Consider the following 6,917-nt stretch of genomic DNA (forward strand, 5'->3'; position numbering starts at 1 on the left):
TAACTCGACACATTTGACTTTAATAATTCCTAGTGTTGTATCATTTTGTTCTCAAATTCAAACAGACTAAAGATAAACGCGTTTATAGATCATGATATGGAACACAATCTCATTCAACGATGCATGGAACGTTGATTAAGATCTTCTGAAGGGTCTGTTTTTCCATCTTCGAGGCTTACTTGTCGCATTTAACAAAGAAAACACACTCTTCGTTGTAAAGTAAAATACAGAAATGCACACACACAGACGCACACACAGACGCACACACACACACATACACATACACACACACAAACAAACACACACAAACACACAGAAAACCGACATACCACGATCTTGTTTCTCTTTTGAGAATCACTATTTGTCTCAGATCATGTTGTTGATTGCTCGCCACACGAGATAGGGTAGACAACCTTTTTCTGTCCCAGAAAGATTACGGGATCATCTTGGTAAAGTGGTTCTTCGTTATCATTCCCATGTCAATGTAGTCTTTCCGTCTTGTGTACATACAGCCTTTGTTTTTCCTGTCAACGTTTAGCAAACATCACTGTCATATCGACGGTATAGATGAGCGCGGGCGGAGGAGTTCTTCATCCCGGGCTCCAGCTCCGATCTTCGGAGTTCTTTGCGCGACTTCTCCACTATTCCAGATAATGAAATAACAACTATTACCGCCGGGGCCCATCTGGCGTATCACCGTTCCTCCCTACGGATGCCCTCCGAATCAATCGACATTTTTTGAAGCATTGATTTACCCCGTCAGCATTCAGGTGAAGGCGCGGTGTTCAATATTTGGTTGGATTTCCTCTTTTATATATTTTCTAGTCTCGATGTGGGTTAAATCGCCCCCTGTGTTTTGCATTGTTTGTTGTCTTACATAGAAATAGTTAGTAGGGCGCCTGATTGTCGATTTCTTATTCTTCTCCTTCTTCCATTCTGCGCGGCCTGTTGCCATGATAACGTGGATTGGGAGAGAGGGGGAGGGAAACAAACATTGCGACGGCAACTCGGCTATGGCTGACAGGTGGGGGGCTTAGGCGGAGCAACCATATCGAATCCGAAATAACAACTACTACAAAACCGGCAGCACAGCGAACCACAAACTTTACGCAGATTATCAGGGCCTTCTGTGTCACGTGACATCCAACTGATCACGTCGGGGCAATCAGGTTACCCTGTTGAGAAAAGCAACAGCAGTCGTCTGTTCACAGAAGAGAAAATGGGTGGCCCCGCCGACTAGGGGGTTCGATGACATAAGACGTTCCGCAACGTCTTCCTGCTCCGTGTTTGGTTTCGGCGAAGCTTTCTGGGAAGGATGGTGAAGAAGGATAATGATAGCTGCGTGACATCTGGAACGTAGATAACAGACAGGGCCTTAGAAAGAAAACTAGCTACGTCACAAAGAGAATACAGCGATGTTCTATTCCATTACCCCTTGTATTGATCGAGGCAGATCTTGGCAATCTTGACGTTGTCAAGTAAACAGAATAAACACTGTTATTTCAATGTAGTTTTTGTTGATGCTGCTTCGGCTGAGTCGTAAATAACCTTTCTTACATTGCGATTTAATAATTGTTAGAAATCTTCAAACTGAGAACCCACAAAACATATGATATCATCTATATTTATAGATTTTTATCTTCAGTTTCTCAAATAATTCAGCGGACATTCAAAATCTCACGGTACGACTTTGAAATGCGTCTATGTATGAAGGGCTTAGGATGAAAAAAAATGAAGAGAAAAAGCCGTGTAGTCTGCCAAAGAGTCTGTTACACTTACTGAAATAGTTGGATAGACGTAGAGTTGGCCTATAAGTCACTGGGAGAGGTTTCGCCGCACTTACTCCACTGGAAGTGCAGACAGACATACATATGTTGGGTCTGTAGCAGTTCAATCGACAACAGGTGTACATTAATATGTACAATGTATATAAAACAACGATCATCTTTGAATACCCAAGGTTTGGCATGCTTGTCCTAAAAATGCATGCATTGAAGAGGGTAAACGACAGCCCTTGGACAGAGCATGGATAGAGAAAGTCTTTTGTCGAAATAAACTATGTTAAACATCTGAGTTTCATGGGCTGTATAAAAATCTTCAGAATGAAGTCCAAACAGTCTTGGGTGAAAACCTGCTCTTCATGATGTTTAAACTTAGTGCACAAGTGCTTCATTTATCATCATTGTCTTTTTATACGTAAAAACACATTGCATATCAATCCAATGCGATTCAATTCAATTTATCCCATTTTCTACTAAAAAATACAACAGTATTGAGCATTACAATACAGTACAAAAATAATCATTTACATAATTGTAAAAATGAAAAAAGAAAGAGGACTTGGAATAAAGCCAAAGAGGCCCTGTAAAGTAATTTTAATTTCATACGTGTACACACAAAATAACTGACTTAAGCACAAATGTAAGCATGGACAGAAAACAAATATGCCTGTATACGGCACAATGTGCCATTTTCGTTCCTTTAATGTCCTGATCGTCTGCGCTTCAATTGATGGAATAAGAAAATGCTGAGTAGTATTAAACTCAAAATGCATGTCTTAAAAAGGAAAAAACAAAACAAAAAGGAAGATCTGTCAGATGCTGAAGTTTTTTTGTTTTGTTTTGACGCACACAAATCCTTTCGAATTACGAGGGATAATTCTGTGACGATTCAACGGTTTTGAAAGGTGAAAGGAAACGAGATTTGATTAACTTTACCATCGGATACTGCGCTCACTTGAACCAAACTGAACCCTTCAACGAGTTCATGATTCATGCAACATCATGAATGCAATAGGCGTGCACCTTTTAAATACCCAGAACCACCACACACCAATATGCATGGTTTGGGACTGAGGGCATCGCCAATTAAAGTTGAACAATCGGACGCCATTTCGCGGCAGCTGACGGGAGCAGTTCCCTTAATCGGTGTCCGCCTTGGACATGCAGGTGGTGGGTTGTCTGCCCCTTAGGTCTTGCTAGAGCGGCGTCTTCCGGGAGTTGGGTTGATGAGTAAGAAGGGCTGATGGTCTACCACCTGTCCGTGAAATGGCTCTTTCCTGGCCCTTGTCGCACTGCAAAAGATAGTAAAAGACACTACAAGTACCGAGAAATTTCTGTTAAAAAAAAGAGAGGAAGAAAAATTAGGAATGCCAATCAAAATGGCAGCCAGTGAGCTGTTAGTTGATGAGGGTGAATTCGCCTCTCTCACAGCAGCCACTGCCACGAGGTCATGTATGGAAGGGAGAGGAAAGGCAACCGCACACTATACGACTTTTTCGTCGCACGACTTACCACCTTTAGATCCGAATTAAACAAGCGTGTTTATTCTGAGGCTATTGCGATTTCTTAAGATCCAAAGTCGGTCACGATACTCCTGCTGCGATACAACGTAACTCCATGCTTCGAGGCATCAACGTGAAAACCACATAGTGACGTCACAATATAATCGTACGTAGTCTTCCTCTCGGGAACTCTGAGTTTAAGCTTAAAATTGAATCATTATATGCATATTTTTTGGTATATCTTTATGATACAGATTGCACCTTATACATACCAAAAAGCTTGTCCGAGTCTTTCCTAGCCAGACAACAACAAAAGAAGCAAACTGGACTCCAAAGACGCCAAATGCATCAACTTTATGCAGGCGGATTGAAAAGCACAACCATCCCTAAATCTGTCTATACAGTTGTTATAAGCCGGGCTACTGATTCGCTTTCTTCTTCTTACTCCTCTTCTTTTTTTTTCTTCTTCTTAGTCTTTTTTCTTCTTCTCCTTACTCTTACTCATCCTGAAGCAACGTTTTTATAGATCAGTAGTGTGGACGTTCTTGGGGGGAATGTGTGTGAACTTTCCCTGCCATGTCCTTTGTCAATTATATTAGTGACGTGTAATGCGAATCATGCTCAGTTTCGGGAAATATATTTTGTTAATCGTATCACTTTAGCAATGATTGACAAGTGATGTCATTCATAGTGGGCGTATCTAAGAAATCCTTAAGAAATTTAAAGAAGAGTAGTAAAAAAAATATTCTACACATTAATTCAGGCACATAAATGATGTTGAGGGTTTAATGAGAAGACCCAAGTCAGCACACATTTGCATTGAATAGTTCCTTTAATTTTGTCACGTCGAACAGTAGGCCTACTCCCGTAAGCTTTCCGGTTGTAAGAGACAGTATGTAAGAGGCTGGATAATACGTAATAAGTGTGAGATGTTTTCTTGCCTGACGTCACAACGTAGGTACGAACGTTTGCGTGTCGGGCTCTATATAAATTATATATTTATATATATATATATATATATATATATATATATATATATATATATATATATATATCGGTGCTCTACCGACTGAGCTATTGAAAGCCCTAGATCGGTGTTCGTCCCAAACCCTTAATTCTCTTTGCTCGTGTGGTCAGAAGCTATAGTGTGTGTATGTGTGCCACACACACACACACACACACACACACACACACCATGGGCGTCACCAGGGGGGGATGCGTTGGGTGCGAACGCACCCCCCTTCAGATCCTTTAAAAAAAAAAAAAAATCAGTCTGCGAGCGACCTCAACGCCGGACGCTAAATAATTATTCTTTTCTATTTTTTTTTTTATATTTTGCACCAGGGACACACACACACACACACACACACACACAAAATCGTCGGCAAAAACAGTTCGCACCCCTGGTTCTGGCAGCACTGATTTTTTACATATCTATTAGTATTCTACAGTGTTTACTATTTATCGACCGTACTGTACATCCGTACGATACGGAGCACTTATACACGTTTGCATGTACGTGTGCTACTTACAAGTATGTAGGGACTATGTACGTTACTTCTGACCAATCCATATTGCCAGCCCAAGAGCGAGCCTTAGCCTCATTTAAAAAAGAAATGAACAAAAAATGGAGGGGCAAGCATATCATTTTGCCCACCCCCCCCCCCCTCTCCATAATTCCAGAGACGAGAAGATTGTCTTATCTTTTTTTTTTTGACAGAAAAACAAAAAGTTACCACCATAAAAATATTGGAGGGGCAAGCATATTTTAATTTTGCCCCCCCCCCATAATGAATAATTCCCGAAATGAGAAGATTTTCTTGCTTTTGAAAGAAAACAAAAATGTTGCCCCCATTAAAATATCGGAGGGCAAGCGCACCATTTACCCCACCCCACATAATCATAATTCCCGCGATGAAAAGATTGTCTTGCTTTTTTGTTAGAATTCAAGAAATCTGTCCAATCATTTCACCCAAAAGCAGTGGGGTAACTACGGAGGGGGGTGCGCCCCCTCCCAATCCGCTGGTAAAAAAAAAAAGAAGAAGACTTACCGAAATAGTAGTTCAAGTGTTAGTAAACTGCTTTTGAATGAATTTCCAAAATTTCCAAAGCGAAAAAAAAAATGATATAGCTTCAAACGGCAGTTTTTGGACAGTAAAATGTCAAAATTTTCAAGCTCGCTCGCTCCTCTCGCTCGCATTTAGTCGTAATGTCATTTTCCTGAAGTTGCTGCCAGTAATTGCCGGCAGATGCGCCTGGTGCGCCCCCCCCCCTTGATTTCCAAAGCGAAAAAATATAGCTACAAACGGCAGTTTGGGGACTGTAAAATGTCAAAATTTTCAAGCTCGCTCGCTCCGTTCCCTTGCATTTAATCTTTATGCCATTCTTCTGATGTTGCTGCCAGTAATTGCCTGCAGTTGCGCCCGGTGCGCCCCCCCCCCCTTAATTTCCAAAGCGAAAAAATATGGCTAAGAACGGCAGTTTTGGGACTGTAAAATGTAAAATTTTCAAGCTCGCTCTCTTCGCTCGCTCGCATTTAATCGTTATGCAATTCACCTGATGTTGCTGCCAGTAATTGCCAGCAGTTCCGCCTGGTGCCCCTCCCCCCTTAATTTCCAAAGCGAAAAAATATGGCTAAGAACGGCAGTTTTTGGACTGTAAAATGTAAAATTTTCAAGCTCGCTCTCTTCGCTCGCTCGCATTTAATCGTTATCTACAATTCACCTGATGTTGCTGCCAGTAATCGCCAGCAGTTCCGCCCGGTGCCCCTCCCCCCTTAATTTCCAAAGCGAAAAAATATGGCTAAGAACAGCAATTTTTGGACTGTAAAATGTAAAATTTACAAGCTCGCTCGTTCCGCTCGCTCGAATGTAATCATTATGCTCTCCTGATATTGCTGCCAGTATTTGCCCGCAGTTGCGCCCGATGCGCCATCTTAAATTCTAAAGCGAAGAAACATAGCTACAAACGGCAGTTTGTTTTTTTACTGTAAAATGTCAATATTTTCAAGCTCGCTCGCTCGCTCGCTCGCATTTAATTGTTACGCAATTCTCCTGATGTTGCTGCCAGTAATTGCTGGCAGTTGCGTCCGGTGCGCCCCCCCCCCTCCTTTATTTCCAAAGCGAAAAGATATGGCCCCAAATGGCAGTTTTGGGACTGTAAAATGTCAAAATTTTCAAGCTGGCTCGCTCGCTCGCTCGCATTTGATTGTTATGCCATTCACCTGATGTTGCTGCCAGTAATTGCCGGCAGTTGCGCCCGGTGCCCCCCCCCCTTAATTTCCAAAAAAAAAAAAAATATGGCTACAAACGGCAGTTTTGTGACTGTAAAATGTCAAATTTTTCAAGCTCGCTCGCTCGCTCGCTCCCATTTAATTGTTGTGCAATTCTCCTGATGTTGCTGCCAGTAATTACCGGCAGTTGCGCCCGTTGCACCCCCACCCCTCCTTTATTTCCAAAGCGAAAAAATATGGCTCCAAATGGCAGTTTTTGGACTGTAAAATGTCAAAATTTTCAAGCTCGCTCGCTCGCTCGCTCGCATTTAATTGTTATGCCATTCACCTGATGTTGCTGCCAGTAATTGCCAGCAGTTGCGCTCGGTGCGCCCCCTTTAATTTCCAAAGCAAAAAGATATG

Source organism: Diadema antillarum, unplaced genomic scaffold, assembly GCF_040938485.1.
Source record: "Diadema antillarum isolate AM-2024a unplaced genomic scaffold, OU_Dant_1.0 scf00000003, whole genome shotgun sequence".
Taxonomy (NCBI): domain Eukaryota; kingdom Metazoa; phylum Echinodermata; class Echinoidea; order Diadematoida; family Diadematidae; genus Diadema; species Diadema antillarum.